This window comes from Ictidomys tridecemlineatus, chromosome 15, assembly GCF_052094955.1.
Source record: "Ictidomys tridecemlineatus isolate mIctTri1 chromosome 15, mIctTri1.hap1, whole genome shotgun sequence".
Lineage (NCBI taxonomy): Eukaryota > Metazoa > Chordata > Mammalia > Rodentia > Sciuridae > Ictidomys > Ictidomys tridecemlineatus.
In genome coordinates, this window is record NC_135491.1 from 7,901,388 (window position 1) to 7,923,442 (window position 22,055).

Genomic DNA, 22,055 nt, shown 5'->3' on the forward strand with positions numbered 1-22,055 from the left:
TCTTTAGTTATTGTTAAAGCTCGCACAGAATTGTGGGTGCCTGTTAAGTTGACTCATCCTTGCTCTGATTCATTGTCTGTTACTCATTTGTACAATGCTGTTCAAGTTTTGTTATATTGCTCACTACAATTAATAGGAATAGTTACAGCTTCATTCCTTGCAGTTGCTTCTGTAACTGCCACTGCTGCGATAGCTAGTGTTGCTTTGCATCAAGACATTCAAACTGCGAATTTCATGAGAACATGGCATCAAGATGCTCATTTAATATGGCAACAACAAAAGGACTTAACTCTCAATTAACTACAGATGTGATCAATTTACAACATACTGTTTCCTGGCTTGGCGAATCAAGTGACTATCTTGGCTACCAGAAGTGTACTGAAGTGTGACTGGAATTCTTCTCATATTTGTGTGACTCCTGTGCCATATAATACCAGAGATTCCTGGGAAATTGTTAAAGGATGGTTAAATGGACATCAAAATTTAACTTTAGAAATTATGAATTTGTAAAAGACTATTATGGTCACCTTTAGTAAGACATTACCTGAACTAACAGGATCTGACATTTTACAAAAATTGTCTTCAAGTATTGCTAATTTAAATCCTTTAAGTCATTTCTCTGCCTTGTTGTCAACTTCTTTAGGTAACACTGTAATAATTTTTTGTTTTATGTTTTGTTTTGTATATAGTCATCCAATGCTGGAAAAAGCAAAAGCAACTGAAACATGAAACCTCTCTTGTCGCTTCTGCTAAGGCTCATTTACAAAAACAAAAGGAGGGAGATGTAGAGAATCAAATGTAACTGCGTTACTATTACTGTTCTTGATGGAGTCTGCCTGCAAACGGGATATTCTGTCAAGGTATAGATAAGTAACAGCGGACATGCTTGCAAACGAGGTGTCTGCTGTCCTTGGGAGGGCCTGCTCGCAAACGAGAGGCTTCTTCAAGGTTTAGATAGGTAACAACAAACATGCTTGAAAACGAGGTGTCTGCTGTCCTTGGGAGAACTTGCCTGCAAACGGGATGTTCTGCCAAGTGGGCTAGGAGGACACTGAGAAAAATTTTTTTATCTGTTCTAAACAAAGAGCAGAGCTCAGCATACTCCAGGCCGAGAATAGATTAGCCATGAGAAGCGGGTCACTTCTGATTAGAAAGTAAAACTTCTGTGTGCTATGTTTAATTAGCTGAAAGACCTGATTTATTGAAGTTGGAAGGCTGCCTTTTTTGTTCACAATACTATAAAAAGATTGCTTGTACACAATAAAGGACTTTTTTTCTGCTGCTGCTTTGCTTGCTCTGCTTCTTCTTCTTCTTTGTTTTCCCATGCTGACCTGCAAGTGAATTACTGCAACACCTGATGGTTTACGGCCAACAGATGAAGTCAAGACCCTGATCTACCCAAACTGCTGAGGTTATTAAAAATGAAACGTCAGGGAAGTAAAATACAATTCTCCTCTGAAGGCTGGGGCCTTCTTGCCGTTTGCGTGAACAATCCGAATTCCCACACAGATGTGCACAGTCGCGGGCGCTGTGTGGCAGTGAGGGCCATGGTTTGGGGGCAGTGGAGGGCTGCCCCCGGTTAAGCGGTTTCTGTGAACAGGGAACATGGAGAAGCCAGCTGGGCAAAGAGCTGGGCGAGGGAATAAGAGTGCAAGGAGTCAGAGGCAGGAAGGGGTGTGGGATCCTCAGGGCACAGGAGGGTGGCTCCCGGAGCTGGAACTCAGCAGGTGAAGACAGGAGCTGTCCACCCACAAGGAGGACAGCCAGGCGCATGCGCAGGGAGGCTCTGCAGACCCGGGCGAGGGTGGCGACCCACGGAGGGGCCTGAGCTGTGTGGTCACGTGCCTTCGTGTTCTAGAAGGGGCTCTGGGTGACTGTGGAGGATGGATTGAAGGGGCGGAAAAGGAACGGGGGAGACCAGTGAGCAAATCCTAGGGCAAAGAGCTGAGGGTGCGAAGAGGCCAGGGTTTGGCTCTTTTGAAGGCAGAGCTAATAGGTTATGGCATAGATGAGAGGGAAACAAGAATCAGGAAGGGCTTCTTTTTTTCTGGTTTGTGCAAAGGTTTCATCTTTACTGAGGAAGCTTACGAATTAGCAAAGAAATCGCCTGTGCACACCACTGTATTTCTAGTTATGCAAATGTCTTGAATTAACCTTCCTGGAGATTGTCCTAGAGACCTGTTTCTGATCTCATTACAGCATGAAGTAAGTCTGAGAAGCAAGCAGGGCTGAGTTAGGACCACCTGCTGCGTTTGCAAGGCCCAGATGTTAAAGCTGTTCAAAGGAAATGTCATCCCACCTCTGCTGGGAAGTGACAGACCCTGATTTTGCTAGGGAGGGAGTTTCCCCCCTCCCTTCCTTCCTCTCTCCTTCTGTCCCTCCCTCCCTCCCTCCCTCCCTATGTATGTCCCTCAGTCAGTCCATCCCTTCCTCCCTCCCTTCCTTCCTTCCTTCCTTCTTCATGTTATCAGGACATTTTGAAAGCACTATTCTGTTTCAACTATTTAAATGAATATTTTTATATTTAAAAGGGACTCTTCAAAATCTGTTTTGTGGTCTGGGGCTGTAGCTCAGTGGCAGAGCGCTTGCCTAGCATGTGTGAGGCACTGGGCTCTGTCCTTAGCACCACATAAAAAACTAAACAAATAAAGGCATGCTGTCCATCTACATTTATTTTTTTAAAAGATTTTTAAAAATCTGTTTTGTACTAGGAAGTATTTCAGAATGCAAAAGAACATGTTAAATAAAAAACAAATGGGTGAGGGTGGGGTGGCAGGTTAGAAAGCCACCAGAGTGTGTTCAGGCATCCAGTACTTGGTTCAGAGACCAGAGCCACAGGGAAGAGATTCAGGAGGCAGCCTGTGTCTGAACAGGAGCCCTGGGACACGTGACTGAAAGATACTCAAACACAGGTCACTCAGTTCCTTAATTTGCTCCAATCCATGGTGGGGTGGAGGTGAGTACCTCTAGGCCTGATTGTGCTGGTGTACACATGGTTGAAAGTTTTATTGCCTTTGTAAAAACTCCTTTTTGGCACCTCTTCTACAGAATTGGAAAAGAGAAAGCGTGTATTTCCAATTCATTTTTGAGCTATGGATCCTGACTTGCCTTGTTTTAGCCAGAGAGGTGGATCTCGCCTGCAGATCCATGCTCCAAGACCAGTGGACGCGTTCCCAGGGTGTGGGGCACTTCCTGTGATGGCGTTTAGCTCTTGTGATTAAAGAGATGTGGCCTTTAAACATGTGACAACACGTGTTTGTTACCTTATTATGAATTACCCTCCTTTTATCTGTGTCTTATGGGTAAGGAATCAGGTTGACTTATTTTGAAACTATGGGTATAGCTTGGCGAGGTGATTTGTAATTTTCATTTCAGGATAATGAAAGCAATGCAATAATATATCCATTATAAAAGGGGGGCATTAGATCTAAAAGACCCAAGAATGGTGAATACTGGGAAAGGTAAACCCTAAATATTCAAAAGCTGGAATTTAACAGGAACTGTTTCAGTGTCCAACTCTAGGCTATTAGTTAATTAAATGTCTTTGTCTCTGTGTACAAAAATAAAAAAGTCAAAAATCATGTAATTGTCGAACATGCCTTGGGGCTCTGAAGAAAAGTCAGTAGGACCTCTCTACCTTCTTTTCCCTTTACACTGGGTTTTGTTTGACCTTATAACTTACATGACTGAGAAAGAGGCAGCGAACACGGAGCCTTTGGTCCTCTGGCCTTAACCATCTTGCACTCTCAGAGAGCCCGCGGCTCACACCTGAGGCTCACAGGTGCCCACTGACCACACGGAGGGGAGCCTGCCTGTTCCAGGGGGCGTCAATTACACGTAAGACACGTGACCAGTTCACACCCCGCCTCCTCCTCCCTTGGCTCCTCCCCCTCCGCCAAGGCTCCTCCCCCAGGTCTCCCTTGTACCTTCCTGACATCCCTTTCCCCCTCTAACTTCCACGTGTGAGAGGAAACACAGGCCCCTGGGTTTTCTGAGTCTGGCTTCTTTCACTGAACAGGAGGCCAAGGACGACCAGTTCCGACACTATCAATATTAATGTCATAACCTACTTCAGCATGAGCATCCCTCAACCAGAATCCAAAACTTGAAAATCTGAAATGTTCTGAGGTCCACAAAATGTTTCTAGATCCAACAAAGCACCAGCGGTAGGAAGTCCACCCCTGACCTCATGTCCTGGGGTCGCAGGCAAAACACGGGCACTCCAAAAACATTGTACAAAATTACCTTTAAGGGATGCAAATAAGGTGTATAGAAAACACAAATGAGTCTCATGCTTGGACTTGGGTCCCCTTCCCAAGATACCTCATTGTGTATATGCAAATAAGTCTTAAAGCAAAGCACACCAAACCCAAAGTATCTCTGATCCCAAGCATTTTGGATGAAGGAACCTCACCTGGTATTAGCACCTCATGTCTGGCCCCCAGGGGCATTTTCCATGCACAGATCACATTATCATTTGTCTGCAAAAACACAAGTCATGTCATTCCCATGCACGGATTTCTGTCACCCACCCTGTTCTGAAGGCCAGTCACAGAGGGACATAACTCTGAGAAATCAACGTCCCAACCTCCCCAGGCTGTCGGATCCCACCTCTCACCTTCGGGGCTGCAGTACTTCCATCTGCCTCAAAATCCGCTCCTGATCACTATGCAGGAGGCGGGATGCATCTTGGTTTGGTTCTCGCTTTGATCTAATCTCGGCAGATTCAGAGGCTGACACTGTAACCCCCTTGGGGGTGGCAGCAGGGGGTGGCTGCTTTGGGAGGTGACCAGATGGTGAGGGGACAGGGACTACAGCCCTTACTAAAAGAGAACCCCAGAGAGCTGGCTAGCTCACCCCTTCCACCATGGCAGACCACAGGGAGGAGGTGCCCCCTAAGAAACAGGAAGGAGGGTCCTCCTCAGACACTGAACCTGCCAAGACTTGGCCTTGGACACCTCAGACTCCTGAACTTTGAGAAAGACATTTCTATTCTTCATAAGCCACCCGGCCTGTGGCGTTGTGTTATAGCTACCCATGCAGACTGAGCGTTGGCCTGGAGGGCTAAAGGCCACACCTGTTTCCATTTGGATGGAGACAGGGGAGGCTTTCACACACAAAGAGGGGACCCGGAGGTGTCATTCCTCCAGGCCACTGCCTCCCTGACCATGGAATGGGCGCCACCAATATACAGGCTGTCTCCGTGGGTCACAAGGTCAACTTAGGTCACACAGGAACACACATTAGGAATTTTGAAACAGAGAGAAAAATCCTTTTCCAATGGTTTTTACAATCTTTCTGATTTCACAAAAGAGAAGGCTTCAATTTAATGCTGGTATTTCTCTACCACATCTCTAATATTAATAATTTCCCTTTTTAGTCAAAAAAGAGGGTAGGACTCAGCCTCAAACCCCTAGGATAGTAGTATCTAGTGGAATTTAATAAAGGATTTTTCTACAGTATTTACTTTTATTGGTATTTCCTATGTAAGGCAGATAGTACTGCTTTTTTATATTGCAAAACTGATGTTAACTATTCTTTTAAAGTGAATTTATTAACATGAAGTAAAGGGGGTGAATTTAAAGAAAAATGTTGAGTAATAGCATTGGTGACATGGTACACTCAGGTGAATAAAGCTTGGGACATCACCCTTGAGCTCCTCATCCTTCTGTGTGGAAGCAAGAGCTCTGTCTTTTCATTGGTGGATCCGCAGATTCTAGAATGGGACCTGCTCATAGTAGAAGCTCCAGAAACACCTGACAGGAATAAAAATAATAAAATAACTTGATAAATGACCCATGAAGTGAAGATAAATGGGTTTATTTAATGACAGACTCAGGGATCGGCTACTATACGGATGAGCAATGAAGGACATGAGGAATGAAGTTCTCCTATTTCCCACCACTCAGTCACCCCTGAGATCAGTGATCCAGAAACACGTGTTAAGAAACGCTGTTCCACAGCTGGGAGCTCAGCCCTACCTCCCAGAGGCTTGGGAGACTGAGGCAGGAGGATGCCAAGCTTGAGGCCAACCTCAGTAACTTAGTGAGTCCCTAAGCAGCTGAGTGAGACTCTGTGTCAAAATAAAAAATAAAAAGGGCTGGGGATGGGGCTCAGTGGTAAAGCGCCCTGGGTTCAATTGCTGGTACAAAAAAAAAAAAAAAAAAAAAAAAAAAGAAAGAAAGAAAGAAAAAGAAAAAAGAAAAAAGAAATGCTCTTCTGGCCCCAAGTCCTCATTCCAAGGAGACTCACCCCCATAAGATGAAGCGAAGACCTTTCCTGGAGAGGAGCAAGGTCCCAGCTTCTGTTCCGCCTGGCCAGGACGTCAGCTTCCCTTCTTCCCTCATCCCCTTTATTCTCCTCCTTTCTCTCTCCCTCAAAGACACCCAGGGCACTTCATGAGTAGGATCCCCAATAAGAGATCTGTGCCCGTGGAAATGGTGTTGGCCACTCTTGGCTCAAAACAAGTCCCAAGCAACACAAACCCTCTGTGTGTGTGTGTGTGTGTGTCTGTGTGTAAGTATCTCTGTGTGTATGTATCTGTGTGTATCTGTGTGTGTATTTGTGTGTGTGTATCTTTGTGTGTGTCTGTGTATCTGTGTGTCTGTGTGTGTATCTGTGTTTCTGTATATGTGTCTGTGTATGTGTGTCTATGTGTGTGTGTCTGTGTGTGTATCTGTCTGTATGTGTATCTGTGTGTGTATATGTGTATCTGTGTGTGTGTTTCTGTGTTTCTGTGTGTGTCTATGTGTGTGTCTATCTGTGTGTATCTGTGTGTGTGTGTACCTGTGTATCTGTGTGTGTGTGTGTGTGTGTGTGGTGCTGGGGATTGAACCCAGGGCCTTGTGTGTGCCAGGCTAGCACCCTACCCACTGAGCTACGGCCCAGGCCTCCTCTGTGCTATTCTTCTGCCCCTGAATATGAAGCCTGGTTCTCAGGAGAGAAGGAGGCATCACAACCCCCCCCCCCCGGGGGTGTCAGAAATGCCTGAAGATGCCTTTGGTGGCACTGGTGTGGACAAGGCTGGAGGCCCCATCTCTGGAGTTTACCAGGCAGAGGACAGAGATGTTGCTCAAGGTGACAGGGAGCTCTGAGGTCCTGAGGGGTGTGGGGACACACAGAGCAGAAGGGCCTGCTCTCTGCTCCCAGCAAAATGAGGTTTCCCGCTGATGGTTCACGTGGAGGGTTAGAAGGGCCGACACGAATCTCTGTTAAGCCACCAACGTGGTGCGTGGTTGTTAGGCAGTTAGCCCTCGGCCACACAGAGGGACAGGACAGTCTCTGCCTCCAGGCCCCCAATCCAGGCCCATCCCCTGTTCTGGGTCAGACTCTTCCCCTGCAGAAGCTGATGCTGGCCATGCTGGGGATGAGCCTGGGGCCGGCAGAGGGTCAGGGGTGGACTTCCACCCTGCAGCCCCCGCAGGTGGGTGGGGGATGGGCGGGTGACTTAGGTCCTGAGCAACACTGCGTTTCCTGCCTCCAAAAACGCTGGGTCTCATCGTGGTGAAGTGTGAGCCAGTTCAAATCTGGACAGTGCTTAGAGAGTACCTGGTGCGTGCCTGTCGCTTAATAAGTGGTAGCTGTCACCCCCGAGGACCCTGTCATCGTCATGGTCAGGACCATCCTTGTCATCACGGGGGCTTTTCCACAATCCTGTGCTCCCCTGGGTACATGGACACTGTGGCGAGGGGCAGGGCAGAGGCCCCTGGGTGGGGAATTAAGGTTATCCCTGGGAGCTGTGAGTAAGACTCACCATAATGAATACTATTAGCCTCTGCAGAGAAACCCCACAGATGGCCTGGCCTTCTTAGCTGGGTTTCAATCCTCCATAATCCAGCCTCTGGACCAGCCTGTTCTCACTCCCTGATTAACCTCTCTGTGTCCTCACCCCAGGCACTGTCTCCTCCAGGGCTTCAGCTCCTGCCCACCCAGAGTGGCCTCCCCCACCCAGAGGGTCCTCTAACACCCAGAGTGCCCTCCCCCACTCTGAGGGTCCACCCCCACCCAGAGTGCCCTCCCCCACCCCAGGGTCCTCCCTCCACCTGAGGGTCCTCCTCCCACCCCAGGGCCCTTCCCCCTCCCTGATTGCTCTCCCCCCCATTGTCCTCCACCACCCAGAGTGCCCTCCCCCACTCTGAGGGCCCTCCCCCACCCCAGGCCCTTCCTGTCCTGCTGGCCTCACTCCCTGTGCCCAGCCTGAGGACCTGGTGCCCTCTGAGCCAAGCCTCCTCCCCAGGCTGCAGCCCTCAGAGCCAAGCTCAGTCCTTGCACTTACTGCCCAAGCAGCTCTCCGCGTCCTGCCTTCCCACTCCCTGCAGCTCTCTGAGCCGATGCCCTGTGTGATTACAGTTGGATTCCTGGTCTATGACAGGGTGCCTGGGACTTAGGGGACACTTAATAAATGTGGACTGAATAAACTTGTCTGTCAATATGTGCAGAAGCAACTTGGGGATGCAGAACTTCCCCCCAGGAACGTGGGTTCTTAACCTCTTGGGGATTTTATTCTTTTGAGAACAGAGAACATCTCTCTAGGAAAATACTCACATGCTCGTATGCTTGGGAAGGCTCTGAGTTCACCCAAATAAATTTCCTTTTCTTGTCAAGTGCCCTACTAGAATGTATTTCCCAGAGTTGCTTGGACCTGAACAGCACATGGTTCTGGCCGGCAGAAGTGAGAGGAAATAATGGACGTCATTTCCTAGCCTGGCCAGAAACCAAAGACAACAACAAAAATACCTCTCCTCCAAGAACCTTGACTCCCTTGACCTTTACTGCCTAGTTAAGAGCAAAGAAGCCTCAGAGGACCCCAAAGCCCCCCATTGGGAGGAACTTGGACCCCTGAGTAACCGTGTGGAACATTGCCTGCTGACCAGGGGCACCCTCGTTGGACTTCGAAAGAATCTTAGAAGGTTTTTCGTTGCTATAACAAATAGCTGAGATAATCAGCTTACTAAGAGAAAAAGTTTGGCTCACAGTTTCAGAGGTTCCACTACCATTGGGCCTGTTGTGAGGCCGCCCATCCTGGCAGGAGCACAAGGCAGAGCAGAGCCACTTACCTTAGGGCCAGGAAGCAAGAGAGAGGGAAGGGCTGAGGTCCTGGGATAACCCTTATGGGCACACCCACCATGCCCCACCCCTGACCTGAGGACTGCCCACTGGGCTCCACCTCTCAGAGGCTCCACTGCCTCCCAGCAGCACCCCAGGCTGGAGACCAAGCCTTTATGGAATGGAACCGAAGGTCCAAACTATAACAGCGAGCAAAAAAAAATGCTTGGTGTCAAGCTGAAAATTTTGAATTTGTGTGTTACAATAACTATCCTCACTATCCTGATAAATACACACATTCAAAAACACTCATCCAGTGACCCCCAGGTTAGGCACCTCTGTAATAAAAATGTGACCCTTAAATAATCAAAGTGCATGAGCAGGCAGTGCTTCCTGAGCCTTGTCCAGGGGAGAAGGACGTGTAGGCAGAGGAGGGTCTCACCATGGAGAACCTTCAACTGAGTGGACAGTCAGAACCAGGTCTCTCTTTGCTCCATATCCATGCCTACTCTATAGTATTTTGGTGACTAATTTAGAGCCCTAAAGATGCACTGAGTATAATTAGGGTGTCCAGGTTGGGGTCTGAGGGCTGAGTTCATTGCAATAGCACAACCTCTTTTATAAATCAACATATTCACGATCTCCCTGCCATATGCTGAGCATTGTGAGAGACACTTGTGTCAGTAATTTTATTTAGTCTTCAGTACAACTCCGAGAGATAAATGCTGCTATTTATATTTCACAGGGTGAAAATTGACTTCAAAAAGGTGGCACTGCTTGGCCAAGGTCACAGAGGAAAAGTAGAAGATCTTGGGTCTCAACCCAGGGTCCGTCTGAGATTTCCATTAAGCCATTCCCTCCCTGTGTAGTCCCAGGAAGCCCGACTTTGGCCCATCCAATATTTCCTGGTTCTAAATCCTCTCCACCATTCCCCAGTGTGTTCACATCCACTTGTCTCAGGAACAGAGGAGGAAGGTTGAGCATCCAAATGGGTAACTGGACCACTGATTCATCATGGCTGACCTCTTGTCTCTGAACTGAAGGAAAACAAAAATTATTTGCTCCCACAGGTCTCTGTTCTTTTACAACTGACTTTGAGTTTTGATGTCATGTATGCCATTTTTCTTTCCATCCCCAAATAGTAACAAACATATAATTTATTTTTGGAGGAAAAAAGAATACTGTCATTATGAGAGGAGTATGTGATAGAAAGAAGATAGACCCAACCTGATCTTTTCTTAAAATTGGGAGCCATCTCGCCACAAAGCCATGAAAAGATCATTTTAGCTTTACTATAAATTACTGCAAATTCTGAACCTGCTTGGAATGCCTGCCCGTGCCTTGAACTCACCCATGCCTGGCTCTCTGACCAGACAGCAGCCTTCTCTGAAACTTTAGTGACGCCTCACAAATCTTGTCCTTCCCTGGCCAGAGAAGGACCTCTCTGAGGCTCTAATAACCTTCATAATTCTGATGTCAGGGCCAGCAAAAATGTAAACTACCATTTGTGTCATGTTCCTCAGAGTTCTGTTATCTGTAACCCCCCTTTGTGTAACTTTCTGTGCTATAAATCTGGGCTGCAGGAAAGCTGCGGCTGCTGTCTTGTTCCCGCGGTTTTAGGTGGGAGAGGCAGCCCAGCGGGTGGAAATAATAAGCTTGCTTTAATTTGATTTTAATTGGAGTCAGTGGTCTTTTCTTGCGTCCTGGTCTAATATTTTGGAGGCCCCAGTGAGATGACCCTGCCAGACCAGACTGCAAGACCAGATTGCTAGAAATTCCAAAGCTGGCCTTCGATCCAGGGCTCCGGGCCAGAAAGCCACTCTAGGGGGTGTGCACATTGAGACATCCCAAGGCCTTGGAGTGAGCCTCAGTTCCTGGAGCACTGCAGTGAACTGCCTCACTAAAACTATTAGCAAGCACCTAGTGGAGGAGGCCTCCATAGGTAAGTGACACCTTTATAACATCTGATATCTGGTTAAGGAAGATCTTCTGAAGACAGAGAGGTGGCCTGGCGAGGCTCACATATACTCCCGTCCGGGACAGTAACAAGAAATCATTCTATCCTCTTTTCTGTTCTGTAGGGAATTCATCTGGAAGGGTTAGAGAGGTGCCGAAGGGCACGCACACGCTCCTACCCCAGAGCTTTAGCAAGACGTTGCATTGCTCCTCTGTTTTTCTGTTTTGGCGCAGGGTTTCTGTTTTCTTATGCTTTTTTCTTTGTTCTATATGTTTTTTGTGCCTCTTGTTGTGTGACCTCTGTGGTAAAAACTTAGGGATATTGGACGTGAAAATGGGTAATAAAGCAAGTCAGCCTGACACCCCTTTGGACTGCGATGAACTTTACCCCCCTTTGTTAAGCAGGATGAGAGAAACCCCTAGCTGGTTGCTGGAGCACACTCACTGCAGAGGGCAATGCCTGCTGGTGATCTAAGAACTGAGTATCTCCCAGGTTAACAAGTGAGACTCCTTTAAAACCCCTTGTCCCTCCAGACCAAGAGGGTCACAACCTTTGGGCAGAGTCCCCTGTGTTTCTCCTTTGTTAGCAAAGCAATAAAACTCCATTTTTCTTTTTTCTCAAAACCCTGTCCTCATTATTAAATTGGCATTAATTGGCTTCAAGGTCAGGAACGGAACTTTCAGTTACAAATTTTGACACCTCAGAGAGAACTCTAAAGGAGCTCTGGGGAACTTTTTGAGAGATGACTACTGAAATGTTAGGAGATATGGAGCGTGCCTGGGATGGAACTGAACCAGAGGAGCTAATCCTGTAGGAGGGACTGAGGGACTCCCAGAAGCTGCCAAAGCCCTGTTGCTTCAGGGAATTCCTGTCTTCCTTCCCTGTACTGTAAGTATTATGCCACCTCTGTCTACTTAAAAAAGAGAGAAAGAAAAAGGGGGACACTAAATGCAATAAAGTCACCACTGAGACCCTTGATTTTACATTTCAGGTTGCCCCTTGGTGAAAACATATGGTCCCCTTGTGGGGACATCTATGGTGCCACTGATGTAGGAGATTTTTCTCTTATCTGCTCTGTTTTAAAGGTTCCTGTCTGTCAGCCATAGTCTGGAGCTCCTTTCTGTCTGTCCTGTGTCTTTGTTTCTGACCCTTTAAGACATGTGCAATAATGTGTTGATATTATAGATTGTTTCTTGCGAATGACCTTGGCTAAATGTGTGGCTAAAAGATGATGTTTTATTGTAACAATCTGGTATCTGAATGGGTTTTTGAAGCATTGCACAATCTTGCAGTTAAAAGTTGGGTTTATGTAATTGTTTAGTTCATGATTTCAGATAATTCATGCCAGAGAACTTAAATACTTAGGATGGAAAACTAAAGAACTCTACTTCCAAGTTGGAAAGTAACTCCCAATCATTCAGTTTTTTTCACCAATTTTTGAATTGGGTAGCCTGGGATGATTTCACTGTGTGTGCCAGTGCATTAATTTGGACAAGAATAATAAATTATAGTATGGTATCTGTTGACAAAACAAGCTGTAAAGATATAAAATTTTGTGAATTGTATCTTAAACTTGTATCATAATTTTCAACATTTGAACCTGAAAATTATGACTTATGGTTAAAATGCCTTAGGCATGAGGTGTCTGCTCAGAATAGCAGTTTTTCCCTGCTCCTTCCAGACCTCAGCCAGGACTTATGTTGAAATGCAAATGAAAGAAGCCTGCAAGCTCAGTAGGAGACTGATCTGAGGACTAAAAAAAAAAAAAAAGGTAAATTGTATGGTATTTACTAATTACTGATCAGTCATTTTTTTCCTAGGACTCTTGTTTTTTTTCTTAGATTCTGTATTTTTTTGAGCTCATGATTTTGATCCTACAGACCTAGGTTAATGTTTTTCTGATCACCTCTATTTTTGATCAACTGTGGAGTTTTTAAACATTACAATGGAGATTTCACCTGTGAAAAGCTACAAGGTCTTTACTATTGTGTTATGTGTGCACACTTGTGTTATGTGTTGTATGTCTGCATGTGCGTATGTCCATATGTCATGCACATAATATGTCAATTGGCAGATATATGGGGAGCCTCATGAAATTTTAAAAATGGATCCAAATATCTTTAATTCACGTGATTTAAATGGTTCAATTTAAATTGGGTAAACAGATAAAAATAAAGACATCTTTAAAATTAAGCTTACAAGTTTTTCTAGGTGTTCAAAAAAAACTAATAAAATGTTGATGTCTATGAAATGTCTGATATGCTTTGGTTCTAGGATTTTTCTTCAACAAGGAAAAAATGGCTAACACTGTTCAATACACTTGTCTGATGTTTTGATAAAATAAGTAAAGTAAGTTTGACATGGGGTTACTCATTTTTAAGTATATTTATTGGATATATGATTGATTTACAAGGTTAAAATGCTAAATGTTAAATATACCATTAAGTACTCTTAACTCCTTGAATTGTATTGGGTAACATTATTGATGTTTTCGTATGTAAGTTGGTAAATTAAGACAAAAAAGTTTAAAGTTGTTTTGTCATCCCTGATACTTAGACATTGTGTTTTCATGAAATGGTAAACAGATATAATTCTATATACAAGAGTTTAAAGAAAATTTGTATATACAAAGGCCCAAAAGTTTCAACTGTTCCAATTAAGAGTACTGTAAGTAAAATCAAGTATTTCTTTTTTTTAAAATGAAATAATCTGCCTAAGTTCAAAAATTTACAAGAATTGTTTCAAAATGTAAACAAAAAAAGGTTAACAGATGAAAATTAGAAATTAGAAGGTTCTAAGTATGGATTTAATTAAAAATATGTGTTTCTGGATAAGAGAGTCTATGTGATTAAGTAAATAAGAGAGTTTAAATAAGTGATAAAGAAGGTCTGTGTAAGTTGGTTATATGTGTAAGTTTTTTTGAGCAAGTAATCTTAAAAAATTAAGAATTATACAACTATGGTTAAACAACAACTGTTATTTCGCAATATTGTAATATGTTATTGCTGTAAGAACTAAACTTGGTTAATATAAAAACATCAATGTAATTGTGGTGCTATTAATGTGTTCATATCTTCCAGGTGCACAAGTCTGTAAGGTAGAAGCTTTAAAAGAGCATTATATCAAGCTGGTGTCCTAAAGTTGTATGGTAAAAAATATATTGGGGATTTATTTACCTGTTATCAATAAAAATATGTAAAGTTTTATGTTACTTTTTCAATTGGAAAACAATTTAAATGTATTTTTAAGTTAATGAGAGCCTAATATATGTAAAGGTTAATATTGTAAAGCACAAAGTATTTTGCTACCTTTCCACAAAGGTTAAAAACTTTCAGCTGTTCTTTAATTCATGTTTTAAATGTGATATCATATGGTGTTAGCTAATGTACATGTGACCTCAAACAATTTATGTAAACTTTGTAAAAATGATATTTAAAAAGAAAAGATCAGCTTTGAAACTAGAAAACTTAAGATTTATAAAGAACCCTGCCTTACCTGAGATAAGGCTCTGTGTCCCATCTTACTACATGTGAGAATGACTACAGAAGCAGTAGGCCAGATTTTAGTTCATTTAAAGTTATGTTCAAAAGTTGTTGTTTTTTTTTCTGTCAAGATCACTAGGATCTCAAACAGGGGATATAAAGTATAACTCACCCAAAAATTCAGGGTAGCTATTACACAAACTAAATGTTTTTACTCTTGTTAATTTTATTTTATAATTTCCTTATAAGTGATCTAAAGATTCTCTGTTAGTGTTTTACAGAAGTGTTGCTTTAAGAACACAACATGGGTTAATTTAAGATAATAAGCCATCACCTACAAGACAGATAGGATAATACAGGCTCCAATTAATAAAAAAGATAAATAATTATGAAGTTATAGACATTAAAACCCAGTACTCTTAATATAAGGCTGTTGAAATTTATTTGCTGGATGTTTAAGATTAAGTTTCAAAATTAATGTTAAATTAAAAGGGCAAAACCCCCCAATATTTGGCTCTTACCCTCTGAGTCAGTCTGAATCCAGGGAACAGGGGACTTCTCTAAAGAGCTTTGTAACTCTGGGCCACATAACCTCCTGATCAGGAAGATTAATGAGACCACTGGAGGTCAGAAAGCCAATCAGTGCATTTGCTGTGAAGAGGAGGGTCATCAGAGAAGAGAGACATCCCTGATGCTTCCGAGGGAAGCCACATGGTCAAGCAAGACCTGGACCCATTCTAGTGCAAATGGCACTAGCAGAACTGAGAATCTGCTCTCAAGTTTCCCCCGGAATGACTCCCATAAAAACTCAGCTGACTGTTAACAATAGATAGAAACGAAAGTCAGTTTGACTGCTTCATCTTAAACACTCAGTAAAGACAGTTAAAACCAAAACACAGCCATTCCTGGAAATAATAATAACAATAATAATAATAATAATAATAATAATGATAATTTAAGGTATACACTTTATGTTAGCCTCCCAAAATAAGTAAGACTGGAGGCTACAAAGAAGGATTCTCAGACAGAAATGCCTGATAACTATAAAAAGAGACTATCAAGAGGAGCTGCCAGAGACAGAAGTTTTTAGTTTTAGGCCTACAGATATTCCTAACCTACACAGATAGGCTGGTGTTTGGTAATATAATTATCCAGCCCTGAGTAACAGAATTAAAGATTTTTCTACTAGATACAGAAGTCATATCAGTAAAAGGATTTTACAGGATCAGATGATATTATTAAACTGTATCTTATGGAAAAGGACATCTGTAACACTAAAAGTTTAATGTTGTATTTACATTCCTGATAACTTTAAAATTGTTAAAGATTTACATTTCTATATAAAGGCCTTGTCCACTCTGGCCTTATTATGGAGATAGCTTCTCCTGGTAAATACATATTCTTCTCAGCCATCACACATCCTGGTGAGGGAATTTCTATACAGTGACATGTTCCAGCTGTTGCAACACTTATTCAGTACTCATGATTTTTGTTTCTCTCATAGAAGCATCCATCCCCAGATGACTTTACAACCTGTTCTTCCCCAACCAGAGTCCAAACCAAATTGACTTCTAAAAGGAAACTCAGGTCCCTCACGCTGTGCCCCCTCACGTCAACCCCTTTCAGCTCAGAAGAAGCCAAAATGATCGATGCCACTCTTCTTACAACAATGAAGCCAAAAAATAAATAGACTGTCAATATAAGTAATTAATTAAGTCAGGTCAAATCACGGAGACTGGTTTTGGGTGAGTTCAAAAAAAAGTTGGAGACTGTTACCAACTTTGACACAGGAGAGTCACATGTCACCTTGGAATTGATTTTGGTGGTTTATGAACACACCTGGTGTAACTTGGTCAGTTCATCCCAGTTCCTTCCCTTCCTTCCTCCCGCCTTCCCCCTCCTTCTACTAAACCGACCTCCCTTCCATTTTTGTGAAATCCTCCTTTTGGGTTCTTTTTATGAGTGAGCCCCTGGGGGACATGACTGTCGTCGGTGACTGCGGCGGCCCCACTCAGGGGCTTCCACTCGTCGTTTCCACTCTGCAGAGGGAGGAGCTCGGGCCTCGGCACAGAAGGTGCGTGAGCAGGGCGCGTTGGGTGAGGAGAACCCGCCCAGCGACCCTCAGCTGCGCCTGAAGGGTGAAAGGTAAATGAAAGGAGTCCTAGAAAGGGGCCCAGGGGCTGCTGAGTGACATGAGCAGTGTCCTTGTCACACGTCATGTAGGACAGACGACTTCGAGGACACCAGAACCTCGGAGCACCAGCGCACCCCGGATCTGGGGAAAGCTGTGAGCAGACTTTGGTGAGGGGCTGTCCATCACGGCCGCGCATGCGCTGAGTCGTTGCCAAGTTTCTCCTTCCTAGAGACCTCAGGGCCCTAGAATGGGGGACCGCGAGCAGCCTGGCCTTGATTTTCAGTGTCTGGTCCGGTCTGCACAGTGAGCCCAGGAGCACGTGCTCGTTTAGACCTGAGCCAAGTGACCAGAGGGAGTGAGGGGGTCTTCCTTCTCCTGCTTCTCTTCCTTCCACTGTCCCCACAGAGGGACACGCAGCCCACATTTCAGGGTGTGTGCTTGCAGGGCTGGTCCACGCCTTGACCCAGACGCTAGCGTTTTGAAGGTCTTTTTAAACATGACCTGATCCCTTGTCCTGTGACCTGATCTTCATTTAGATAGATGTTATGGGGATTTTCTTTGTAAATGCAAAAATCCACCTCACCTCTCACCCTGCTTCCACCAAATGTCACAATTTAGAGAAGGCATTCCCCCTCGAAGTATCACAAAAGTACTAAATGTTTTGCTGTTACCATGGAAAAGTGCGCGACACCCTATGCTGATCTTTGAGGGAGGGTGTGAGCTGTGTGGTTTTCACAGGAATAGCTGAGTACCGTCTCTAGGACACCTGGTCTATGCTGGGTATGTGTGTGAAGTTTTAAATTTTTGCAAATTATCCTCCATCAGTGTTAGGAACCTGTTGTGGTGGTACACACCTGTGATCCCAGCGGCTGGGAAGGCAGAGACAGGAGGATCGAGAGTTCAGTCAGCCTCAGCAATTTAGCGAGGCACTAACAATGCAGTGAGATTCTGTCTCTAAATAAAAATACAAAATGGGGCTGGGATGTGGCTCAGTGCTTGAGTGCCCCTGAGTTCAATCCCCAAAACAAAAAACAAAACAAAACAAAAAAAAAACCAAAAAAAACCCAAAAAACAAAAAACAAAAAACCAAAAAACCTGAAAATGATCAATGTGACATGTTGTGCTTAAATAACGGAATGCAGAACTGATGTGGTCATTAACGTGATCCACAATGATATACTCTATGACCATGAGAGGAAAACACACCTTCTTATGCTGCCCAGCTCCGAGGCGCCTGTGGTTCTCCTGCTCTGGTAACTCACGAGTTAGGTCTTGGGGTAGCGCAGACCTCCCGTTAGGGAGGCCAAGGGAGGACTCACCATGGAGGGGAACTGACGGGACTTGGGTGAGTCGGGCTGTGTCCTGACTCTCACTTCTTTGTTTCTGCACAGCTTCTAGATAATTCTTGGTGTTTTCACAGAGACAGAAGTTACATATTCATCAGCTGCTTCCTTTCCAGTCCTGACCATTTCTGATCAATAAAGATCTGATTGCTTTTCCACATAGATGACTTGTTGTCTTTGGGAGGGGGAAGTCCAGCCAAAGGTCAGCGGTGACAAACAGGCTGCTGTGGGTGGGGACCCAGCCCGCTGCCTGCGGGGAGCAGCTTGCATTCAAATGAAGATACCGAAGAGCTGCTAAAGCGCAATCTTGGCCAGGTAACTAGATTCCCACAGAACTCCACGCTCCCTTCACAGAATTAAAAAAAGGTTTTTCAATTGAAATAGAATAGGCATTTCCAAACCGCTGGTGGACTTTACTTGGCATGTGACCATTTTGAATTGAGAACTTCAGTGCCAGGTGATATAATCATGATGCTGTCGACCATCACCTCCGACTCCCACCAGGACCTTTTCACCACCCAGGGGAGACCCTGTACGCCGTTGGCCATCTCTCCCTCCAGTCCTCTGTGACCACAGACCGGTGACCACAGACCGGTGACCACAGACCGGCTTTGCAGACTTGGGATGTTTCCTCTGAAAGGAATCTTACAATTTGCAGCTTTTGTGGCTGGATTTTTCTCTCCCTCTAATGGTTTTGGGATTCGCCCACGTGGCAGTGAGTGTGAGTAGCTTGCTGTTTTTCACGACTAATTGTGTTCATTGCTGGGACCAGAATACTGTCAAGAACAACTTAGAGGAGGAAGTTCCATTTGGCCTCATGATTTCAGAGGCTCCATCTACGGCTGGCTGACTCCATTGCTCTGGGCTTAAGGGGAGGAGGGTGGAGGAACCCCGTTCTGCTCATTGCATCCAGGAAGCAGAGAGAAAAATTGTGTCCAGCTGTAGGGAGATGAACCCTTCCTAGGCATGGCCCCAGGGACGCCCTCCTCCATCCGGGCCCCACCTCTCTAGAGTGACCCCCAGTCAGTCCATTCAACCAGGATGGATGGATTGGGTCACAGTCTCCTAATCCAGGCACCCCACCTGGGAACATTCCTGCATGAACACAGGAGCTTTCAGAGGACACTTCACGTCCAGACCACCACAGCAGCACTCCACTGTGTGCAGATGGGCACACCAAATCCAGTTTTCCTTCTATTTCCTGTTGTGACAGTCGAGAGAGATGCTCAAACCCATGGCCAGGTTGTGTAAACTTCTCTACTAATCATAAACTATCCAGGAACTCTGATGCACTTAGTAGGAAGACCCTTGGTCTGTCACCATGTCCTGACCAGAGAGCCCCCAAGAGAAGCTAGAACCCCAAATGCCTAGCTGAGATTGGTACCTTCAGCCCGGGCTGTAGGATTGGATTAATCTGGAATAGATACACAAAACATAGGTCCAAAGTTCTGTTTTTGCTTGTCTCCAGCAGGTAGAACTTCCCAAACAGATGTATGCACCACTACCAGCCAGGAAAAGCCAGCAATGTATGACATTGGGACCAAACCCAATAGAAGGTTCTTTCAGTTCCATCGCCCTGAGCTGGTGAGCATTTCAACGATCGACATTACTGTCAGCTCCAGCTCACAGAGAGGTGGAAATTACAAAAGGAGCTGGGTTCAGTATCATCCAGTCCTAGCTGGACCTAAGAGGCACAAAACCCAAGAAGCAAGGGACAGAGCATGACCTGGAAGGGTACAATACTCAATTTAGCTCCCTCTGTGGAAAAATTCAAGCCTTTTAATTTAAGAGTTTTCATTTCTCCTTCTCTTTCTTTTTATGATTAATATTTTTGGACGTTGCTCTGGCTACAGGTGCTGAGTGACTCGGGGTCCACATGCACACATTTCTGGGGTTTTTCCTTTCATCATTGATTTTCCTTATACATTTCATTGCATTCTTTTTAAGAGGTAGTGGTTTCCTGAGTGTTTTTTAAGGGTCTCTTTCTGTTTCATGTTGGGGGGTGGTTCCTGGTGTTGTTTTCTCTGCTGGTCTCCTCTCGCCCTCTAGTACAAAACAGCTTGTTCTCTTGCTGACACTCCCTGGCCTCCTCCCTCTTGAGCCCCTTCATGAGCTACCTTGCTTCCATTTTCTCTCCTCTCACCTCTTGAATATTCCCACCCTCACTCCCCAACTTCTTTACTCTTAATGAACTACAGTTTTCAACATCCTTTCCATCCATGCAGTTTACCCCTTTGGTGGATGGAATGAGGTGGTTCAGGGAAAACCACACCCTCATGGCAAATCCACAAGGGTCACTCTGAAGAGCAATTCAGCACCTGCAAAGAGATTCCGCAAAGCTGAGAAGACTGAGGATGCTTTGCCTGAAACAGGTTGTTTGAGCCACAGGAAAAGGAGCCGAGATGACACCAGGGGAGGGACAGAGAACTGAGACCACTTAAATTGTGACAAAATCTGGTGATCCCTGAGTCATCTCTTCCACGCCTAGTCAGGGCAGGAGAAGAAACTGGCGCTTTCCACTCTTCCCCAGGGCACAGGGTCTGTGGGTGAGTCAGAGCTGCCAGTCAGAGAGTCAGTGAGACCTGCAGTGGAACTCCGCATCCCAACTTCCCTATGAGTCTAAGCATTTGGGGTCAGGGCCGAGAATAAACAGTAACTGAAACCCCCAGAAATCACTCTATTTAAAAAGCCTCAGCAAGATGGGGAGGGATATTGGAAAATCATATTGTTGTGCAGTGTGCACGTCCAAATAGGTCGCAGCCCATCCCTCCAGGTGTACAACTGTGAGGCCCCAATAAAATGTGAGAAAAAACTCAACAAGAAAAATGAATACACTGGCTCCCAGATAATGGTGGAGGGGAAAGAATAAGCCTCCTCCTCTCCACAGGCCAGAGTCACAAGGGTGGGACAACAACTGGCCAGAGCCCAGATATGGTAGAACAGGTGAGAGAGAAGAGGGGCAGAAGGAAGAGAGGAAAGGGGGGAGACAGAGGTGAAGTCCAACTCCTTATGTGGATAATCATATCAAAAGGGACTCGGACACTATGGAAAACTATGGAAACACTATGGAAAACTATGGAAACACTATGGAAAACTATAATGCTCTAATCAAAACAATTTGACATTTCTTCTTACGTAATTTCTCCACATGTTCAAGAAAGGCTCCACCTTAACGCATCTCTATAAACATAAGTACATAAATACTAGTGGATAGAGGAGGGAAGAGTGGGGGAGGAACATCACAGCCCCTGGGGACAGAAGTGGAGCAAATGACATCCCATGTGGGTAAGATTGTGTCAAAATGAAGCCAACTATTACGTGTCACCACAGTGCACCACTAAACCATCAGAAAGCTCACCATTTTACTCTGTCACCTGGGTGGTGTCCACACTTCCTCATTCAACTCATGGGATTGGTGGGACGGTGTAACTGGCGACATGTATTAAGTGTGCACAGTGCTTTAGACACATGTCACCACTCCATAACTACTGAGCACTCACAGGGTCACGTGATTGCCATAATTCTAGAATTTCTTGGCAATACTAGTAATGAAACAAAACTCAGGAAACAGTTTCCCCCTTTTTAAAAGGTAGCTCTTTGGTCTTGATCTGCACAGTGTTCTGTCTGTCCAGAGCACATGTGCCCCTGCAACTTTGCCTGCTTCAGTTCCTCTTTGCCCTCAGCCAGACGAATACCCATGCCCTGACTCTTGGTCATTCTCCCCAGGAGGCACACAGCAGTCTGTGGCCACATAGATCTAGATTCTGTGTCCACAGCTCCTAGTTCAACACACAGTGCTCAGTCTATTGATTCTGCCAGGAATCAGCAGGAAAAGTGGAATGTGTTTTTGTTCCTGATCATCAACATCGACATGAAACCCCGTTGCCTTCAATGTGGGGTTTACATCATTGATCAGCTGGTTTTCCTTCTATCTGACAGAAGCCCATGAGAACTGACAAAAATGTAGGTGCATCTTTCAGCATTCCTGGAATCAGTAGGTCGCTATCTATGGGCCCCCTGGATGGGCGTGTTGCTTGAACATGTGGAGCTGTTGGTCCCCAAGTCCCCTGGGCACTGAGAGTGCTCGACCAAGG

At 45.0% G+C, this 22,055-nt stretch overlaps 1 long non-coding RNA gene across 1 annotated transcript; it reads left to right on the top strand.

The window, feature by feature from the left end:
• The first annotated feature begins 18,174 nt into the window (after positions 1-18,174).
• Positions 18,175-21,088, top strand: LOC144370728 (uncharacterized). The gene is made up of 2 exons (XR_013430656.1): positions 18,175-18,682; positions 19,430-21,088. It is a non-coding gene; the product is annotated as an uncharacterized LOC144370728 (long non-coding RNA).
• Positions 21,089-22,055: the final 967 nt, after the last annotated feature.